This window comes from Panthera onca, chromosome A1 (genome assembly GCF_046562875.1).
Source record: "Panthera onca isolate mPanOnc1 chromosome A1, mPanOnc1 haplotype 2, whole genome shotgun sequence".
Classification (NCBI taxonomy): domain Eukaryota; kingdom Metazoa; phylum Chordata; class Mammalia; order Carnivora; family Felidae; genus Panthera; species Panthera onca.
In genome coordinates this window covers 37,392,232-37,405,183 of record NC_138339.1, presented here as the reverse complement: position 1 = coordinate 37,405,183, position 12,952 = coordinate 37,392,232, and the positions used below count along the sequence as shown (strand labels likewise).

Below are 12,952 nucleotides of genomic sequence, written 5' to 3'. Positions count from 1 at the left end.
CTTTCCTCTCTCTATCAGCTAGACTGTGAGTCTCTTGAGGTTAGGGTCCGTGTCTATTTTATTTTTAGCACAGTCCTCTATTTTACTGCATGACACAAAGAACATATTCAATATTAGCTTTCTGAAGAGATTGGTGGAACTGCCACCTGCCAGAGAAAAGTCAAAATTTAGTTTAAGTTCAGCCAAATTAACTGCCTGTTAACACAAATCAATTCTCTTTGAAGGAACAAATCAGTTCCTTTGAAGGAACAGAATCTCTGCAAAGTATCATTCACAAAGTGAATCCTGTAAGATTCAAATTACTTGACATATGAACAAACAGGAAAATCTAACCTATATTCAAGGGAAAGTTTGACCCAAGTGCTGGAATCAGCCCACAATGATGTTAAAAAAGTTATTATAAGTATGTTTACGGAAGTAAAAATGAAAAATCCAATCCAAAGAAGAAAAAACAGATCATCAGGGTCTTTTGGACACTAGTAAAAGAGCAAACATTTTGTATAACTAAAGTTTCAGGAGGTAAAGAGAGAGAAAACACTGCAGGAAAAAAAAAAGGGGCTGGCAATTTCCCAGTTTGAGTCAAAGACTGATGTACAGACTGAAGAAGCCCAGAAAACCCCAAACAGGTTACATGCAGAGAAAGCTACATCCAGGTGCACGTGGGCAAACTGCTGAAAACCAAATATAAGGAAACATTTTTAAAGAGAAAAAACTGACACTATACACACAGGAAAACAATAAGAATCAATGTTTCATAAGAAACTGTAGAGGACAGAGGACACTAGAATGATGAAAAGCTGGGGGAGAACTATGAACCCCGAATTCTACATCCAGGCCACGGATCTTTAAAAATGAAGATAAATTTAAAAACTTACAGATGAAAGAAAATTGTGGACATCTGTGCCAGCAAACCTAAGGCAGAAAAAATCCCAAAGTTCTCCAGGTGAATGATATCAGAAAATCAAATATCCAGAGAGAATGAAGAGTACCAGAAATTGTAAATATAAAAGACTATTCTTCTCTTACTGTTTAAAAAATACATGACTTGTTTAAAGTAAAAATTCTAACACTTCATTGTGGGATTTATAACATATGTAAATGTAATACACATGACAATTATAGCATAATGTCTGGGAGGGGTTAAATGCTCTTATGTAGTTTCAAGGTTCCTCTATCTTATTCAAAATGGGATAATACTAACCCTAAGCAATAACTTCTAAGAAAAGTTAAGGATATACACTGTAATCTCTAGAACAACCACAAAACAAAGAAACAAACAAGCAAACAAACAAACAAGCAAACCTTAAAAAACAATTGCAAGTATTGCATTAAATGTGAATGGACTAAAAGGCAAAGCCAGCCAGAATGGATTTGAAAAAGCAAGATCCAATTCTATGCTGTCTTTAAGAGATCCACGTTAAATATAAAGGCACAGATTCAAAGTAAAGGAGGGAAAAGTTATACCAATGCAAATGGTAAGCATAAGACTCACGTGTTTAAATTAATAATGAAGACTTCAAGACAAAGATACAAAGAGATCATCATAATGATAAAAGGGTCAATTCATCAGGATGAAGACACAACAATCATAAATGTGTATGCACCTAATAACAGAACTTCAAAATACATGAGGCAAAACTTGACAGAATTAAAAGGAGAAAAGCACAACTCCACAATCACAATTTGAGTAATTGATAGAACTAGACACCCCCCATCCAAATCACTGAAGACCGAAGATCCGAAATAGATTTTAATTACTGTAGAATATCCTTTTCCTTTCAGATACACATGGATGGAACATTCACCAGAAAAGATCATACACTGTGCTATAAAACTAGTCTTAGTAAATCTGAATGAATGGATGGTTGTGGTTCACCCTAGTCCATATCCTGGGTTTCCTGACTCATCTAGCCCTTATAACTAAGTCGTAAGCCCTCAATGAGCCACTGCCTTTTAGAATTTGTGACCGGACTTTGGGCAATGTGACTATGGCCACAGGCAATGCAACCCCTCTAGGCAAGCCCAAGTCTCCACCAATCAAATCCCTGGCCTGCTGCTTAGTCCCTGTAAAGAGATTAGGCAGAGACAAAAATGAATAAGGAAGTGAGAAGGAAAACAAGATGGTTTGTAATGAGACCAAATACTGATACACGGTTCTTTCATAAAGCATATTTAATTAATCAATCAATTCAAAAAGCATTTCTTGGTAATCTGATAAAAGACAAACACTATGTTAACGTCAACTACGATTTAGGTAGACAAAAAATCAGGAGATGATTTTGAATGATTAATTCAGGAGGAAACAAAGAATATAAAACAAGGAATATGATAGACATGGGAACTTAAACATTTTAAAGCACAACAGTATTTTTTCCTTCTCATTTTTATATAATTATAGGTTCATATGAAGTTGCACAGATAGTTGAGAGAATTCATGTAGCCTTCATCCAGGTTACCACATTAATGACATGTTATATACATACAGTACAACATCAAAAGCAGGATATCAACATTAGGTAAAGGGAGTATAGCTCTATGTTATTTTATCACATTTGCATCATGTACCACCATACATCAAGCTACGGAACTATTCGATCATTCAAGGATTTGCCTCGTGCTACCCTCATTAGAGTCAAATCCATCTCCCTTCACCTCAACATCCTTAACCCCAGGCAGCCACTAATCAATTCTCCATCTCTATAATTTTGTCATTTCAAGAACATTATATAAATGGAATCACAGAGTGTGCCATGAAGCACAATAGTATTTTGAGGCCAAATGAGTATTGTGAAAAAAACTGCTATGATTGGCAATATGTAGGATAGACTGAAGAAGAGGGAGACTGGATTCAAAAGCTACCGTAGTGGCAAAATATGAGCAACGATCAGTGGGGAGGTATGTAATGGGGAGGAGAAAACGCAGGAACAAATGGCAGATGTTGGAGCCCAGCCAAGAGACCAGCTTTGGAAATCATGGCCCTGAATCAAATGCCAAGAATTAAAAGATAAAATAACCATGCCAGTGATGCCTCAAACAAGCTGGGGGAAATATACACTATGACCTCAATGAATTTATTTGCCCCACAATTCATCTCTTTAGATAATGAAACTATACTATGTAGAAATGAAATTATTGATGATCAAGGTAACCCTTCATATCTGGCAGTACTATGTCACAGAAGACTGGGATCTTGCCAGAGATTATACTCAGTACTAAACTGAATTAATTCCCAACAGCCTACCATCTCAACCAACAACAGTTGGCTTCATTTCTAATCCAAATGAATGTATAAATCCAAAATGAAACCTTAATACGTTCCCATGTCTATCTCCAATCAGGAAGCCTGTTGCAGTCATAGCCACAGAGATCCTGAATACCAGCCTTACTAGCTGAGTGGCATAAGAAAAGTTATTTCAACATGCTCAGATTCAACCTCTTTTCAGTAAAATGGGAGAATCCAGACCTACCATATAAACCTGCTGTGATGATTTAATGGCTTAACAGGTGTGAGGCCCCCAGGACAACGCCAGACACATACCAGCAGGTGCCGAGTAATTCTAGTCAGCTTCCAGTACAAGCAATGAAAATTTAGAGAAACGAAATTTTACGTGAATGAATGTTTTATGGGGGAACTCAATTTATTTGAAATCACAATGTATTCCATTTATCGGGGACCAAAACTAACACTGACGCTTTTACTTTATGGTAGTGTTACCCTCATGATGTTAGGAGACATTTCCATGTTCATGATCATACCTGATTTTTCAAAGACAAAATAGAAAGCAAAAGCCCAGCAAAATGACTCATCAGCTCCTGTGCTATAGCACTTTCTTGGTAGTACACCAGAAGGAAAATCACCAGGGCTGTAAAATCCAAATCAGTTTCACTCTGTGGCTTACAGAGTTCTTAGGGAAACAATCTAGTACAAGCAGACACGGATGATTAAACTAAAGGACCTAATACACAGGGCCAGAAAAAGAGAAAAAAGGCAACGAACCAAGCTTAAATAGATATAGGAGTGAGGGTATAATAGTATATGTATAGGCTTACATAGCATGTGCTGCACATGCTAAATACTAAAGCAGCCAAAATTATCATGAGGAAATGAAAGGGGAAGGCGAACAGGAGAAGGAAGAAAACCGTGGAGCAAGCTCTGAATTCTGATTCAGGAAAAAATGGCTTCAAAATTTTAGAATATGTTGAATTACAATTACACCGAGGTGCTTTGCCAGAGAAATTTAAGGTGGTCGTCATGTGGTCAATACTACATGCAACATAAATAAAATGGCGGCTTCCATCCCTTATTCCTCTGAAAGCAACTGTCCCAACTAAAGACCTCTCTCTGTTGCCACAAGCCTGTAAGGGAGCTCCTGGGGGAGCCCTCAGATGTGTGTTCACTATCTACCTAATCCTGTATTTTGTTTCTCTATTTGTTTACTCCTGTAATTAAAAGCATTCGTAAGGTCATTCTTCTATCTAAACTCACCACTCACTCCATTACCATCCTATTTCTCCTGAAATGCCTGCAAAGAACTAAGAATAGGAGTTTATATCTAGTCCCCAAGTTCACAGATATAAGGAAATTCTTTAAGAACAGTAGGGAGATGATGAAAAGGGCAGTTTTAACATAACAGGGAAGGGAACTCGGGTGTGAAGACAAAATGACTTTAGATTCCCAAGACCTCTCAGAGGTACTGGATTCAGTGGCTGTATTTTAATTGTTGGCCCCATAACGTTTCTGATACCTCAAACTCAAGAATCTTGGATCCTGAGCTCATACTTTCTCAGCTACACCCAGGGGGTTTTGGCAGAGCAAGCAAAACCCAGAATCTCACCAGGTCTTTTACCTTACTCTCTAAAACAGTTTCTCTGGGAAGCCAGTCCTTACAGCTCCTTTTCCTCCCAGTTAGATCACTTCTAAAATTTACGTGGAAAAAAGAAAAAAAGCAAAATCAGAAACTCACAAAAAATTGCAGCTACTGGCAAGCAACCCTCCATCCTGGCTACAATGTTTATGAGTACAGGCCTCAATTCTGTATGTTCACTTGCAAGACAACAGCTTAGACCTGAGGGTGTATGTTCCTTACCCCACTCACAGACCCACTGCGAGCTCGCCAGAAGAAAATTCACTCCAGCACCTGTCTTCCCCAATGTCCAGTGTTACAGGGTGAAAAAGACACCGTCCAGCTATCCATCTCCTCAACCAACTCCTGCATCTCAAGCTAGACGGTGACTTTTGGCATGCTAGAAGCTCATTTTGCTCCTTGGATGCCATTTGCTTCCCAAAAGATTCATTATCGCATTTATTATCAGTTTTACCTTCCATAAATATTTTCTAAATATCCAGGCCAACCAGCTATAGCACCTTCGTTATTTACCATTATTCGCTACCAATTGTTTTGTCATTTATCCAGGATTAGGAATTTCTAGGGCACTCTTTCCTCTTTACTTAAAAATCTTCACATCACCCACATCCATATGGACAACGTTGAGCTGCATATGGTTCCATGACCTCATCTTCCCTTAATTTTAGCTCACCAGATCCATGGCTACCCCTTGGACCTTGACTTGGAGTGTAATTGCTCTCCTTCTAAAATCTCAACTCGGTGTCCCACTTTTGGGCCACAATTTTATAACTTTTCAGCCCTCAGTCCTTTATTCCTGCTCACTGACACCCGCCAATCCCCATGCTTTCTTTCACTCTTTGTGCTCTTTATGGTCCCTTCAAGCTTCTTTTTCTTCTTCATGTGACTGTAGAGACCCAACTGCTCTCTCCACACCATCTTCAACTCCTTCATGGTGTACCCCTATTTTGCCCATGCTGACCACCTACCAGACCTGTAACCACCAAACCATAGATAAGTCATGTCTGGCCTTTTCAACTCCCTGGACCTGGGCTCTGAATGCCCCTGGAGAGGACAGTGGAACCAAGGCATCTGGAACCCCTGCAGACATGGAGTGCTCAGTGCCAGTTCTGCACAACTTTGCCCAGTAACCCTTCATATACTCTTGTGCTTTTTCTTTTTGGTAGTTTTTTTCAAACCTTCACAACTTTCCAACGTCCTGTAACAACGTGCCCTTTCAACTATCCGCATGAAGATAAAACAGAGCATCATATGGCTATTTCATCCTTTCTCCTACCAACCACCTATAAGCTAATACTTTTCTCCTCCCACCCAGGAAGATGGAAATGTCTATGCTTTTATCTAAGACTGGTCCATCTACTTGATTTATAGATCCCGTAAATGAAGGCTCCATCTGGGACCTTGTTCCACAATTTGAAATTAATAAAAAATCTATAATTATGAAAGTGTTAACAATTTACCCACAAAGATATTAATGGTAGCACTGTTAAAATGAAGAATTACCCAGAGAAGCAAAAATGTCAAAAATTGGATTATGTAAACTATTCTATACATACAATGCAACACCAGGCAACTCTGAAAAGGTAATAGTGTAAAATAACATGTAATGAAAGAGATATGTGTTTCCAGTACATTAAGGTACATATGAAAATTTAGACAGCTACAACATATTTTTGTTAAAAACACATAGATACATATTTACTACAAATACATATTCATAGAAGCATGGCTTGAAAAATAATGACAAATTTCAACATTTCTTATCTCTTGGTGTTTGGATGAAAGGGAGCTTTATCTTTTGTATCTGTATTGTTTCAATCTTATAAGAAGTATTAAATAAAAAGAGGGAAAAGCTAGTGATTTTTACCTTGTAGCCTTTTCTTATTATCACTCTACTTTCCTTCTTAAAATCAAGTTTTTGCAAAGAGTCATCTAAGCCCTTTTTACTACCTACCTACTGGCAAGTGTACATTCCAATCTGGCTTCCACCCCACCAAAATTCTGCTTCTTCACAACATCCCTGGTCTTTTTTTTCCCCCTAGTCCTTTTCTTACGCAAATTCTCTGATGCATTTAAAAAAAATAAAGATATCATGAAACCCTCCTTCCTTAGCTCCCAAACTCCATCTCTCCCTGGGTTCCCTCTGGTATTTGAAGATGCTCTTCTTAATTTCTTCATTTACAATATTTCAAATTTCATGCTGCTTTCATATTTCAATGCTTTCTATCCATGCTGACTGCTCTATTTTCTCACATGAGTAATCTCAACTATATCCCTGAGTATCTCCTACCAGCCATACATGAGACTAAAAAATTCCCTATCTCCAAATCAGGCAGGCAGCTTTTTATTTTTCACATTTTTAATAGGATATTCTGCAAGCAAATTAAACCCAAGTCATACAAAATAGGATTTATTGCATTCTCTACCTTACTTTTCAACTCAACAAACGAAATACCAAGAAACCTGGGGCAAATAATAGCAGCACTTGCTGTTTGAAACTATAGATCTACTCACTATTTGACCATATCAGGGCACAAAACCCTTGGATACTTTCTGGAGCAGGGAAATTCTGATTCAGTAGATGTGAGGTAGGACCTGGTATGTGCATTTCTAATTTACTTCTAAATTTTAATTCTTTAGCATGTCTTCCAAGGCTGTTCACAATGTAACCCATAACAATCTGACCAGCCAAAACCCTATCAAATACCCAGCGACCTGAACTTCTAACCATTTCAAGTTCTACCGTTACCAAACAGGTCATTTTATTCACACAAAGCAAAGTTGCCCTAGACTCTGGAGGTGAAATCTGGTTCCGTCATTATTAACTGTGTGACTGTGTGCTAGACTGACTGTGAGCTAGAGAATTACTTCTTTTTGACTCAGTTTCCTATCTGTAGTCTACTATCTCTTAGGGTTGCTATGAAGAGTAAACCGGTTAATACACGTGAAACACTTTGAAGAAAGGAAAAGAAAAGAAAAGAGAAGAGAAGAAAAGAGAAAAAACAATCACAAAATTTTCAATAAACCTTAGCTGTTTCATTAATAATATCCTTTTTAAATTTTTTTTTAATTTAAAAAAAATGTTTAGTTATTTATTTTTGAGAGGGGAGAGGGGGAGGGAACGAGAGGGAGAGAGAACAATCAGGGGAGGGGCAGAGAGAGAGACAGACAGACAGAATCTGAAGCAGGCTCCAGGCTCTGAGCTGTGAGCACAGAGTCCAATGCTGGGCTTGAACCCACAAACTGTGAGATCATGACCTGAGCCGAAGTGGATGCTCAAGCAACTGAGCCACCCAGGTGACCCTCTTCTATAATATTATCATTATTATTACTCCCACACATAGACTTAATTTCTGGAACACATTCCCCTCTCTCCTCAAGGCTCAATCTCAGGGACAACTTCCTATGAAACTTCTCCAACAATCCAGGAAGATTGGGCATTTCTTCCCCTATGTCCCACTTCATCTTGGCATTAACTATCCAATAGACTGAAGGTATGGACCAAGCATTTTCATCCTCAAATTCCTAGAGCTTTGACACAGTCTTACCACTCAATAAATAATTTCTGAATAAATGAACAAATCATATATTTTTCCAAAAGTACTAGATATTCCATGACAGTCCTTGATAGAAAACATATCACTTCAGCAAGTGTTGAAATATTTGATGAAAATCAACAAATGCTGGTACCCAACAGTTCACCCTGGGGGTCCACACCACCATGCACGTGAGTGTCCGGCTCTTCCTCACATTCTCTTTGCAGGCTTTTCGTGATGCACAGAATAGAGTGGGTTCTGAATGCCCAGATCATATGTGTTCTCCGTATTTGCCATTTTCAAATCTACATACTAAAGGTGATACTTGCATTATTATCAGTCCTGATAGCATGAGTTGAAATTCAATGGCCCAGAATAAGGGAAGATCTCTCAGATGCCCCCCCCTCCCCCACCAAAAAGGAAGTACCAGTTACTTTCAATACAAACAAGTAGAAATGTTAGCATTTCAAACTGATCAGTAGTTTACTAGTTTTTTACTTGTCAGGAAAGAACTACACGGGAAAGTAAGTATAGACAGTTCTAGACAGAAGAGGAAAGCGGACTAGAAAATGTTTGAGCAGGAATTTGTTGCAACATCATATATTCCATGCCAGGAGCAAGCGTGCTTTAGTCAAGGATTTTAACAACAACCACGCACATATCTCTGCCCTGCCTTTCTTCTAGAGCTTCCAACACGGAGACAAGAGAACTAAGCTTACATTCCAGAAGAGAAGACACATCTTTCCCAACAATGAAATAAACTGTTGGTATAACACAATTCACATTATCCTTTACAAAGATAAAAGGATGATGATGTTTGCCCACTACACATTCAGTTAGTTTCTCAATAATACATATGTTCCTACTCTCAAGTCTTATTTTGATAATTTTTAAAGCTTTACTTTCAGCAAGTGATGTAAGAAGATTAAAGTAATGGCGTTCATTTGTGTGACATTTAGGGAACTGGTTGAGTCAGCAGCTTCAGGCTTAAATATTATACTATAGGTCAAGTGCTCAGAATTCCAAGTAAACCATCTTGTCAACAGATATGAACTTGAAGGACCTAAGTCCAACTTTGATTGTAACCCAGATGTATGCTTTATTTATGATATTAATACACCATATGGTATGAGCAAATTTTCCTTTTATACTGCCTTAGTCTAATGAAAAGAGCCAACTGCATATTTAAATAAAGTCTTGTTTCTCTCTTATTCTTTAATTGTAACCAAAAATAAAAGGGAGGTCACAAGTGCAGTTCCAACAAGACCTTAACAGTGAACAGAGAACACCAAGTCACCAACATTAAATTAGTTATATATATTATTTCTATATTTCCTCCCCAAAGTTTAATGTCTAGACTTTTGTTCTCTGAGCAGTTTGCAACTAATTCAATACTACTTGATAAATATTCATTCGATAAATGTAGATACCTTTACCTTCACTGTTTTTTTGTGTTTTTTTAAGCAAGCTGCACACCCAGCACGGAGGTTCACCCACTGAGCCACCCAGGCACCCCCACCTTCACTGTTTTCTATCTAGGTTCAAGTTATAAACAGTTATAAAAAGTTTAAAGTGGTTACAAATGATTTACACAACATGCCAGGACTGGAAAGCTGAATACGATAGAAGAATTCTAAAAATGAAGTATGGCTTTGTTGAGGCAAGAAAACATGTTTTAAGAAAACACTATAAATTATGCAGAGAGATAATGACAATAAATACTAAAATACCACCTCACCAACTTTCTCAAAGACTTAAGATCTCCAAGATCGGTTCTTTCCAAGATAATTTCTTGTGGAATATCCAGCACAATTCTTAATACCACCTGAAGACCCTTGCAGGATCCGATCTATCTACTTGCCTCATCCTAGCCTTGCCCTGTGTTCTCTCTGTGCTGCAACAAAAAGGACTCACTTTACTTTCTAGGCATGCATCAGACACGAACCCCCCCCCCCCCCCCCACCCAACCGAGGTGAGATGTGCCTGACACTCCTCAGGCACTCCTGGTTGCTCAAGAACAAAGGAAAGCACAGAAAACAAACGGTTACATTGATAGAACCTCCATCAGTTTACAAATATCTTAGTAATATCACAAGAAAAAGGCAATCTTATCAACAGCCTAATCTCCAGAACTCCCTACTATCTTAAGGATAATGCTTTGTGAAAGGGAAAAACCACCTTAGCTTAGCAATAGCTAGGCCTCCAACAATCTGTAAATCCTCTTTAGCATAGGGAAAGCCCTTTAAGAAACTTCCTCTTGACTTTACTTCCCCCAACTCCACAGTATTTAAGCAGTCACTCTGCACAGCCCCGTGTAGCTCTTCTGCCCATGGGTCCTGTTCCCAAGCTTTAATAAAATCACCTTTTTGCACCAAAGACGTCTTCAAGAATTCTATCTTGGCTGTCGGCTCTGAACCCCACCATCACTCCAAAAACCCATTACTCCCACTCCTCTTTTGTCTTGTTAATTCATTCTCATCCTTCAGATCTCAACTGAAATGTCACCTCCTAGAAAGAAACATTGTGATCACCTCTCCCAGACTCAGATCTTACTATAGAGCAGTTACAGAGTTTGTAATTATATACTTATTTGCATGACATTAACATCTCTTTCTCCTACTAAATCTGTACGGTTAGAAGGCACTTCTAACCACAATATCCCAGCAACTACATACACCTAGTACACAGTAGGAACACTGTAATTGTGGAATGAATGGATATTGATAAATGTTTAAATCCTTTGCGATCTTCCGACTTGGAATAACATTCCTCACAAAATTACTTAGCAAATGTGATTTAGTTTACAATCCGAAGAGCACAGAAGAACATGGACTTTAGTATATACCTTCACAAGCCATGTGAGCCTGAGAAAAAGAATTGGCTAACCTTCTGCTTATTTGTGAAGTGAGATAACATCTACTTCCTAGTATTGTCAAGAGGATTACATGGAAGATGATTAAGTGTAAGAAAGCGGCTTGTGTAATAAGAGGAGACAATCAATGAAAATATTTCTCAACTTCCTCTCCTTTCTCAAAACTCAAGCATGAGAATATGCAAAATAATTCTGTAGTAGAGCTCTTCACTATCCATTCTACCCCTTCCCCTCCCGGCTGGATAGGGAAGCCCTTGGGTTTGCAAGAGGAGAATCCCTTCACCCGGGGTAGAAAAGAGCTGAGCAAATGGATAAGCCAATCAGATAAGCCTAGTTTCCCTGGTAGCCTAACACCCGTGGTAAACAGAGAAAGGCAGAGCTTAGGTAATTTCAGAGATAGAGGCAGAGCCCTGATCAAACTAAACCTAAATTCCTTATCAATGAACTTCTCAATGAACAAATAACTTTCCTTTTGCTCTTTTAAACCAGCATAAAATATTCTTTGTTCCTTACAACCAAAATCATCTTAAATGATACATAGACCTATTAGGCTTGTTGAGACGCTTTCATGTGAACATCTGCAAGCTATTTAAACTAAAAAACAACGGACATATAGGCTTAATTTAATTTTGTGATTTTTGCCTAATCGTTACAAAGTATATACTTTAGTGATTTATTTAGGATTTTAAGTAATATTCATACATTTTATAGAATTGATGACCCAAAAACAATTGTAATAAATTAGATACTATACAACAAAATTTGTGAGTTCAAAGGTCTTATTATTTTATGGTCGTTTTCTTTAAGGTACAGTATTTTTTTCCCTTATGGATAAATGATTTTTTTAGTCCTTCATATGCATTTGGCTTGTTATTTTGTTTCAATATATATTCTAGAAAGTGGGATTTGAAAAGCTATAGTCCTAACCACTGTTTTTCTTGTTTGTTTCTAGACTACAGCCTTTAGGGAAGTTAGCAACTCAACAGGAGAGTGGCAATACTTGTAGACTGTAGAACAGTACTTCTAAGTGCTTGCTACAATCAATTAGCCTTTCACTCTTCATTAAGCTTTTGAAAAATGATTTGTTCTCGCAAGATTAATGTGGAAAGTATAATTATTTGAAAACAAGGGTACTGTATTTAAATCTGACATATTTTGGCCACAAAGTTAATTGATTACTAGATATTCAATTAACAAATGCAATTCATTCTTAAGCCAGTGAATATGTAACTAAAAGCCAGCCTCAAAGTAACAAATACATAACACAAAAATAGCCACGCAAATGGTTTTACCAAAGGAAAACGGCAGTTGAACAAAGCAGTTACAATAATAATACCAGTTTTGAATATACGTCTAAATTAAACACTAAATTAGTCTCTGGATTTTTCCTATGGGAGAAGACTTCATCAAGGCAGACTCCACTGACCCTAGATACAAGGAAATAAGAATTCCATAAGATTGAATTAATGGATGGGTACCATTTAATTGCAGGTATTTTTTCAGATACTGTTGTTGCTTTTAATATTCTGTCTTCTAATGATATATGAGTAAGACTTTCATCTTTTTTTTTTCCTTTTAAGCTATACCTTTCAATTTGGTGGACACTGCTGTTTCAAATTAAAACAAAACACTTAAAAATGTTTATTTTTGAAAGAGACAGAAAGAGCAAGTGGGGGAGG

General features: G+C 37.6%; 1 protein-coding gene across 1 annotated transcript in view; it reads right to left on the bottom strand.

The window, feature by feature from the left end:
* PARP8 (poly(ADP-ribose) polymerase family member 8) overlaps window positions 1–12,952 on the bottom strand; it is a 173,486-nt gene that overhangs the window by 77,175 nt on the left and 83,359 nt on the right. The gene's annotated exons all lie outside the window — the stretch shown is intronic.